The 8,910-nt window shown below is 35.0% G+C and overlaps 1 long non-coding RNA gene across 1 annotated transcript; it reads left to right on the plus strand.

Moving 5' to 3' along the window:
- Nucleotides 1-2,028: 2,028 nt before the first annotated feature.
- On the plus strand, nucleotides 2,029-5,271 carry LOC109544937. Its single transcript, XR_002172623.2, has 2 exons — nucleotides 2,029-2,528; nucleotides 5,100-5,271. It is a non-coding gene; the product is annotated as an uncharacterized LOC109544937 (long non-coding RNA).
- The last annotated feature ends 3,639 nt before the right edge of the window (nucleotides 5,272-8,910 follow it).

Here is an 8,910-nt window from a genome sequence, read left to right on the forward strand (position 1 = left end):
ATTTAACAAATCATTGCCCAATGATTCCGATTCAATACAACAAATCTTCAATCACTCAATTAAATGCTAATTCAATTCTTATTATTCCCAGAAATAAGAATAATGTCAATTTTGAATGTCCAAACCGAAATACATCAGAAGTTATAAATCAACCTTCTTTGATTTTCCCAGCTGAGTGTACTGTAAAAATCAAAAACAAAATTTATGATTCTCAAAAACCAGATACATTTAGATTAAGACTAAAACTTCCAAAACTTGTCATAAATAAAAATTTAATCGAGGAAATTGAACCACTTCAAATCAATGAGATTGATTTTCAAAACATCCATAATGATTTAAAAGATGCAAGGAATTTAATTACGCATCCCTTAAAGACATTGAGTATTACTCATGGAACCATCTCCTTGATATTGATTGTAACAATAATTATAATAATCATGATATGTATGACAATATACTATTATTATTTTAAGAAAAGGCAAGATGTAAAAGTGGACATAAATTTAAAAACTCTCGAAAATAAATCCCTATTTTCTCAGTTTTAAGGAGGGAGGAATTATATGGCCACTTACGCCGACTAAACGATTAAAATAAGACGTAGTATCGTTTCTGCTATGATCAGCATGATCCAAGTATAAAAGTAGCCACGGCAGAAACGATAATTCAGCTAAAGTTAAAGATAAGTCTATGGTCACGTCTGTTTAATCTCAGTTCATAGACAGCCTATGGTTAGGTCCGGTTCGGTCACACCAATTCAAATCCACATAATAAAGAATATTGTATTAATTTTAAATTAAAGTGTTTTTTAAAAACGTGAGTTTCAAATTAATCAATAAAATTCTACATATAATGATTATTATTGTTACAATTAGATAGTATCAATCAGATAGATCCATGAGTAATACTCAATTTTCTTTAAAGGGTGCGTAATTAAATTCGTTGCATTTTCGAAGTCGTCATAAATGCTTTGAAAATCAATTTCATTGATTTTTACTTTAGTTTAATTACAGTTTTCTCAATTAATTTTTAAATTATTACGAGTTTTGGAAGATTTTGCATTAATCTGAACATATCTGCTTTTTGAGACAACTTTTTTGTGGATCGAAAGGTTCATCTATTGATTTTAATAAAGGATTTTCAATGACATTATTCGTTCATTAATTGAAATAGAGAGAGTGTTGCACGAGTTATGTGGCCAGTTCCCATGGATTCCGATGTATCAGCAGCTAAGGAATACCACCAATCATCATTTTATAAAGAAGCCTCATGTTTTGCTTATATCATTGAATTAATGTAAAAGTTAGTTAGAGTACAACTACGCTTAAGTAAACTTGTAACAATTCTAGAAATAAAAGTAGTTTTTAAAAACGGTTTGTCATTCTTCAAACAGTTAATTTACGCAATTGCAAATCATTGGACTTAATCGTGCGGTCGACGGATGCAACTTCGTAGTATTTTACGAACTAATAATTTTAGTTTGCATACAACGTTTCCAAGTTCACGATATCTGAGAAGACCATGCTCAATTATTTTCATGCGAAGTTAATTTAATCGCCGTCTGGACGTTTGTCTGAATGGCATTAATAGGGCGGACATTGGTTTCGAGACGGTCTAGTAATATGAGCGAATACGCCGCAATACTAGTATACTGAACGTTATTTGAGATTTTGATGACTTGGTTTCGAATGTCTATCTGGTTTCTATTAACACTAGACAATTACGTGTCTGTGTCTTTCGATAAACGTTTAACAATCGTCTGTGTTGCAATCAGGACATTATTTTGCATGTACTGATTTTCTTGCAGAATGTTTAGTTTTCGAATCATTCTCCATAGCAGGGCTCGGAATTTTTAAAAATCTGAAATTCGAATATTCGTTTAGTGGTTTATTCCAAAAGTAAAATAATTCGACTACTCGAATATCTAACAAATATTCGAGTATTTGAATAGGTACTCGAGTATTCAAATATTCGTTAGATATTCGAGTGTTTGTTTTGCGTTCACCGTTTTCCAAGAAGAAATATCGTTAACTCTTATCATTTTTGGCAATTAGCGGCAAGGGATGGCCAATTTTGCCAATTGGCCAAAGGTCGCTCGGCGACTTTCCCAAAATGTTCGTCGCAAAACTGTCTGTAAAGTGGTTCAATTTGCCATAAATCGCCCAATCTGGTCACACTGGCTGTTCTCAAATATGATTCATTAATTATGTTCATTTTTATAACATTAGTGTAATGCATAGGTAACTGAAGAGCTTAGCTAATCTCAAACGCCTCCACCCACACACTTTACTGTATAGCCGATTGCCTACCACACATAGATAAATAGAGTCAGGCCGTTCGGTCGACGTAAGTCGCATCCATCACCATATGTTTGCATCATTCAAAATGGCGGTTCTGAACTTGTCTGCAGAGTCAAGGCGTATTTTAATCGCCCTTATACCTAGATGTATTTTATTGTGTTTGTTGGTCTGAAGTTTTACAATGATAACTAAATAAATAGTTGATCGTGATTAAAACTGTAAGAGCTACGGGTAAGTTTTATTAATATTGATAGGGTGACCAAATTGAAAAAAACCTACGATCGGAGGTCGAGGAAAGTGAGCTTACGACCAAAATATTTTTAGGGTAGTTTGCTAATCAGTGAAAAAATAAATACGGTAATACTGTTCCCTTAATTTTTATTGTTTAAAAAGTGAAACATTCGATGCATATATAATATTACCTTAAAAAATTGATTGGACAGTGGTACGCGCACATGACCGTACGCACGATACGCGCAGCCGAAAATGGCATACTGGTCAGCCATGTTGCCAAACTGCCACCAAAGTAAAAAATCACAATGAAAACAAAAAAGTTATTTCTTCAAGGTTCAAAACTTAACAGAAAACTTAACGTCCATACAGGAAATAATAGACGACACTGATAAGCTCATACATATGATTGTGCGCTTAATTTAGCCGGGCCCAGCAGATTGCAGCCAGCGGTTTGAAATATCAAATTAATTAGGTATGCATGCAAAGAAATTAAAATAATCTGTTATTTTCTCAATAAAGTATTTTCAGCTTCGGTTTCTCTATGTATGTCTATGAACGCATGTGAGATCTTAATCGGTTAATTGGAATTAGGATGAGAATCGGAAAAGTAGTGAAAATCTATCATCTGGGTATTACTAATTATTATCTATTTTATATTAAATAGTTATGTACACCCGACACCAAAAACAAAGGATGTTATTATTAACCGACGTACCGACGATCGGGTATTGTCGATTAGTTCGTAATTACTCACAATGCAGCTTTATTTGCTTTTTCATGCAATACTGAAAAATAACAAAATGTATAGCCTAACAGCTATTTGCTTTTTAACCGGAGAAATCCTAATCCGGTTGACAAAATAGTTGTGACCTGAGCTTATGAAAGAAAACCTAATACTCCTGTCAAAAACCGGAGATTTGGCAACTCTAAATATCGATTACATGCTCTAAAATATTTTGTTATTGTGTCAGTCCGGTCTCCATTCCCGGGTCCCGTTTTATAAATCTTCTTATGTAGTGTAAAAAGTCAATTTATACGGAATGGTCTAAATCAGGGGAGCAACCTTTCAACGTGCCAATTTACCTTTTTGGGAAACCTTTATTCTACAGTCTGGTACTGTTTGCCGCTTTGCCAATTGAATTGCACAATATTATGCTCACCTTTAGAAAATCTCGCAACAAACGACATTTTTCATTTACAATTTTTCGACTTAATGCCGTTTTCTACCACTGAACACCCTCTGAAATTCACCATTTTCCAAAACCAAACAACGGTCGCCATGATGGTTCAGCTCTTTGCGCCAGCGTGCCAGTCGAAATTTTTTGCGTATTTGCCAGTACTATATACGCTTTCTTAACATTACCACTTTCTTGACCTTTTCATGTAAACAAATCATTTAATATAAAATAAATAGTAATTAGTAATACCCAGATGATATATTTTTACTACTTTTCCGATTATCATCATAATTTTTATTAACCGATTAAGAACTCACACGAGTTCATAGACATCCATAGAGAAACCAAAGCTGAAAATACTTTATTTTATTTTATTTGCATGCATACACAATTAATTTTATATTTCAAACCGCTCGCTGCAATCAGCTGGGCCTCTGCTAAATTAAGTGCAGTAGTCCATATGTTTGAATAATAAAAATTGCTGGTGTACTTTATTTATTTAACTTTATGGAAATTGTTATCATGGAGAGTTATTTATTCACAGAAGGTATTACAAGAGTTTCAATTTTTAAATTAAGTACCATTAAAAAAGGTGTTTCACTAAATTATCTAACGGCTCCACCTATCGAAAATTTAGTTATTACATAGAGGTATAAAATTTCAAATTAAATCAAAACGATTGAAGACCGATTTCGCGAATGGACGATTTCAGTATAATGAAAACTGTACAAGCAAAGTTAAAAATAAGTTTAAGCCCACACTGACACTTAATGGCGAATCGTTGTTTTAACTAATCTGTTAGAGGCATCCATAGAAACGGCAATGTGCGACATTTCCAAACGGCTCAATATCTCGATCATTCAATAACAAACGCAAATAAAATTGAAACGGTTGGAGCTGGGTATAGAACATGCTAAACCAAATTTACAACAAACTTCTGGCAGGATCAAAAATGACATTAGACTAGTAGGTTTCCATTTGAAAATTAAAAGTGTGACGTATGTTGTTTATGAAACACCCGGTATAATGCAATTGTATTATTACAATATATTCCCTTCAAAATCAAAGTTGAAGTGTTCGAGCGTTTTTTTCTAAATGAACCAGGAGAGCCATAGTATATAGACAGATATGTTGAAATAAGTGGTATGCTATTAAACTCAAGAAATATTGTTTTTTGAGTTTAAGAAAAACATAAAATAGGTTTGAACTAAAATCAAACGACAATTTTGAATGCCAGTTCATGACATGCATGGATCGTACTTGATATTCGCCCAGCCCTTGGCTGGTATTTTTAGTCAGACAAGGTGCGAATAAGGGAAATAACATTGATGACCTCTCTTAGTAATTTTATTCATATATTATTTTTTTAACGATTTTTTAATTGTTTCAGGTAGCGACAGAGCTTTAACGGCAAATGTAGCAGTCATTCCCATCACAGATATGTGACTTAGATATGATAGAAAGCGCCTTCCGAGTATCCGCCTACTTAAGTATTTTATACTTGATATGACATTTCGAATGGATCTTTTTCACCATGTGAATTTAATAAAAATATGTTTGCTGGTGTTTGTTTTATTTCCAATAGAGATATTGTTATGTCTCATCACGGTAGCAGCACACTATTCGATGGAGATATTTCTATGTTGTGGGGGCCTGGGGAGGTGTATTTCTGTGTCTTGAGTGTGGACTGGGAGGGCACCTCAGCATGTGCACTTAGCTATATTCGGTGAACTGAATAGCCGAAATATCGTTTTTTTTACATCAGTCTAAGTAACTACCCTATGAGCTGCATAATAACAGAAGCTGTAGCTTTGATGAGACGAGAATAATAGTCTAACTCCATCGTTGCTACAATTGCTTGATATTCGCATGCATTCGTCAGTAATGTGCAGATTTTTTAGTAATTCGGTCCAAACCATATTGCTTTTTTTGCAAATTTAATTTTATATAGATCTAATTGTGGATATTTTCATACGGTGTAAATTGTCGAACACGGAGGCAAGATTATATTGTTTTAAAACGTTATCACCGCTATTGCTATATTCTTTCGCATGTGGTATGCGAATGTTCGTTAAACAATAGGAATTGTTGGAAACATTTGTACTCCCGTCCTTTGTTGCTGCTGGTTTCGGTTATCCCTGAAAGCTTCCTTCAGAATCTGTCTCTGCCGGTTTAGGGCGATTCAGATGTCCTCTGCCTTGTGTATATCCTGCACAGCCTTCTGTGGTAGGCGATTTTCCTGCGAAGGTTAGCTGCTAGCTCCTCATGAGTAACCCACGCTGTTTCCACTACTTTGGCTGTTGTCTGCAAGTATATTTCAGTATGTTACATCAATAAAAATAAAAGCGTTGTGTTGCAAGTTATATACTAGCTTGCGGTAATATGCAACAAACAGGTATTAGGGTTTATTAGATTAAAGCTGATATCAATAGAAAATGCAATGCTTTTTAATGCACGCTTCCACCGTCCACACCTCAAATAAATAAGAATCCCTGGAAACGCCCACCAGTTGTTTATTTCCACAGAATACACCAATCCTTACTAAGAATGCAAATGCCGTTTAATTAAGTGTAAAGCAAGTTTTTTTTTAACTTTTATTTCTCTTAATCTGTTGTAATCTACTTTGGGTGTGATTTTTTGCGTTTTTCAGTACTTAAGTACTAGATGATGTTAACGCATACATACTCAATAACAATGTGGTTTAATTTTTATTTGCCAAAGTTATTGCTTCAGTATTAAAACTTGCGAGATATATAGGGACATATAATGGCAATTTAATTTTTAGAGAGGTTTTTGGTCTCTTCTTAAGTGTGGCCTTGCAGTTTTGGCACTAATTGATCAGATATAAAATCTTGCTCAATATTAGTCTGGTGATTGGCACATTTTTTATCTATTACGAAAGTGCTACCATAATGATCCCGTCCTGCAGGTCTGTTTGTATTTATTGTAGAGAATCTAATAATAACTAAATGCTAGAACTAGTACTACTAGTCCGCCCCCCTGCCTTGGTCATATACTCTTCATTATTTAACATGCAATTTAATATGGTTTCCTTTGTTGTTGTTTTTAAATACTATTTATTGTCGTTTCTATGGGTGTTTGTTGTTTTCAAGTGCAATAAAAAAGCTGCAGCATATATGTTGATGGTAGATAACAATCAAAATATTCCTTTATTAATGCACCCCCTTTAAACTTATTAAACTTTTAATAAGTTTGTTCCTTTTTAACAAAATTGAAGCTACTTCATTACGCAAGTGATTTTGGCTTTCTAATTTTATCATTTAATCTAACATAATAAAATTCTAGCGATCAACTAGAATTCACATTTTCTAAGGAAGCTACCATCCATTTATTATTTTCTGGATGTTAAAAACATCTGTAGTGTTTAATATTTCGGCAGCTATTTTGTGTCGTTTTCTTAATGTACTTAATTTAGCGGGAAATCTACTGTTAGCTATAGAACTTTCATAAAATAATTTTCTGGATACATTCAATTACATTATCTATACTAAGTCAAATTGCCGTTGAAATCTTCCGCTCATTGAGGAGTTATATTTCAGTTCTTGATGACATTTTTCAAGTGAATTACTATTCTTCTGAAAATCCTTTCTATAACAATAAGCCCACTGCGCAGGTGGCGAATTACGTATATCCAACGACGAAGAGATTTTTTAAAAAGGTTTATTTCTTTAATACAACTTGTCAGTTTGAAAGTTAGAGCCAGGAAGACTTTATGGAAAGGTTATATTTAAAATGTAATATTCTTTGAAGTCTATTCGTCAGCAGTTCCTATAGTTCAGGTGTGAACTATTAGACCTTGACGACTGCCAGCGGAATATGGCTGCTGCGTCAGCGGTCTTCCATGCTACATATGTAACTCGCGTAGCATAATATTTTCAGAAATATTTCCCATGAGTCACATGATAATTAACGTGGCTTGTCCCGTTTTCAAACTTAAAATGCTTGATATTATTTTAAAACCAACAATGGTTTTGCTAGTGTAACGCGCTATCTATGTTACAATAGCGAAGACTTCTATTTCTAAGGTAAGTGGGTGCCTACTGGTGTAAAAACAATTTATCTCATATTTGATGATATTATGGCTTGTACCGTTGTTGCTCTAAGGTCTTCAAATTATTGGTATTATTGACAAGGGCTTTTCATCTGTAACTATCTGTTAATAACAGAAAACATCATTGCTGCTTTGACTTTTCATCAACAAATTTTAGAAGATAACTTTTTTGAATATCAAAAATTTAATTTGAAGCAAATATCGTAATTTTTATTTTTGAATGCTTTAAAAATTTCAATATTTTTCTCGTACCTTCCAAGTGAGGCCTTATTACTCATTAACCTTTCAGTGTTCACGCCCTTAAATGTTAAAAATTTAGTCGCGCTGGGTCCTAGAGACCCTAATGGAAAAACCTTGAAAAATCTCGGGTAAACAGGCATTTTATTGGAAACTTGGTCATTGTCCTCTGGGGAGTAAGCTACGGCATTTCGTAGCTCCTCAAAGCGGTGGTTTTTGACCTTTTTGAAGGTCGTGGCTGCTTTTCTTTTCAGTAGATCTCGCAGTGGCTCCCACTCTAGGTCCCTGTAAATTTGACGATTACGTACAAACCAGGGAGCATCTATGGCCATCCGCAGAAGTGTATTTTCTGTGGCCTGGAGCTGCCTCAGGTAGGTTTCTGCCGCATATCCCCACGCTGTGGAGGCATACGTCATGGCCGGCCTGATGACACTTTTGATGAGTAGCAGCTTATTTCTCACACTCATCTGACTTCTTCGGTTTAGCAGTGGATACAGCGTTGCCGCTTGCCTTGTCGCTTGCCTTGCCTTGTTGGTTGCTGTCTTCACATGTTGCCTCCAGGTCAGCCTCTGATCTAGAACAACACCCAAATCCTTGACATTACTTGCCCGTTGGCTCTCTTCTCCGTCAAGGTTGATATTTCTATCAACCCTGTCTTGTTTCCTTCCAATAAGGATGACCTGGCTCTTTGTTGCGTTCACCTTCACTTTCCATTTGATGAACCACTTTTGCAGTTCATCTATGGCAAGCTTCACGTTTCTACGCACTTGCTCTTTGCGCCATGAAGATGACAACAGAGCTGTGTCGTCCGCAAAGGGAGCCAGGGTCGTATTGGCGGTCCGGGGGATGTCGCTAGTATAGATGTTGTATAGCATCGGGGAGAGTACCGCTC

Source organism: Dendroctonus ponderosae, unplaced genomic scaffold (assembly GCF_020466585.1).
Source record: "Dendroctonus ponderosae isolate FM_Combo_2020 unplaced genomic scaffold, Dpon_F_20191213v2 Dpon_F_20191213_1, whole genome shotgun sequence".
Classification (NCBI taxonomy): domain Eukaryota; kingdom Metazoa; phylum Arthropoda; class Insecta; order Coleoptera; family Curculionidae; genus Dendroctonus; species Dendroctonus ponderosae.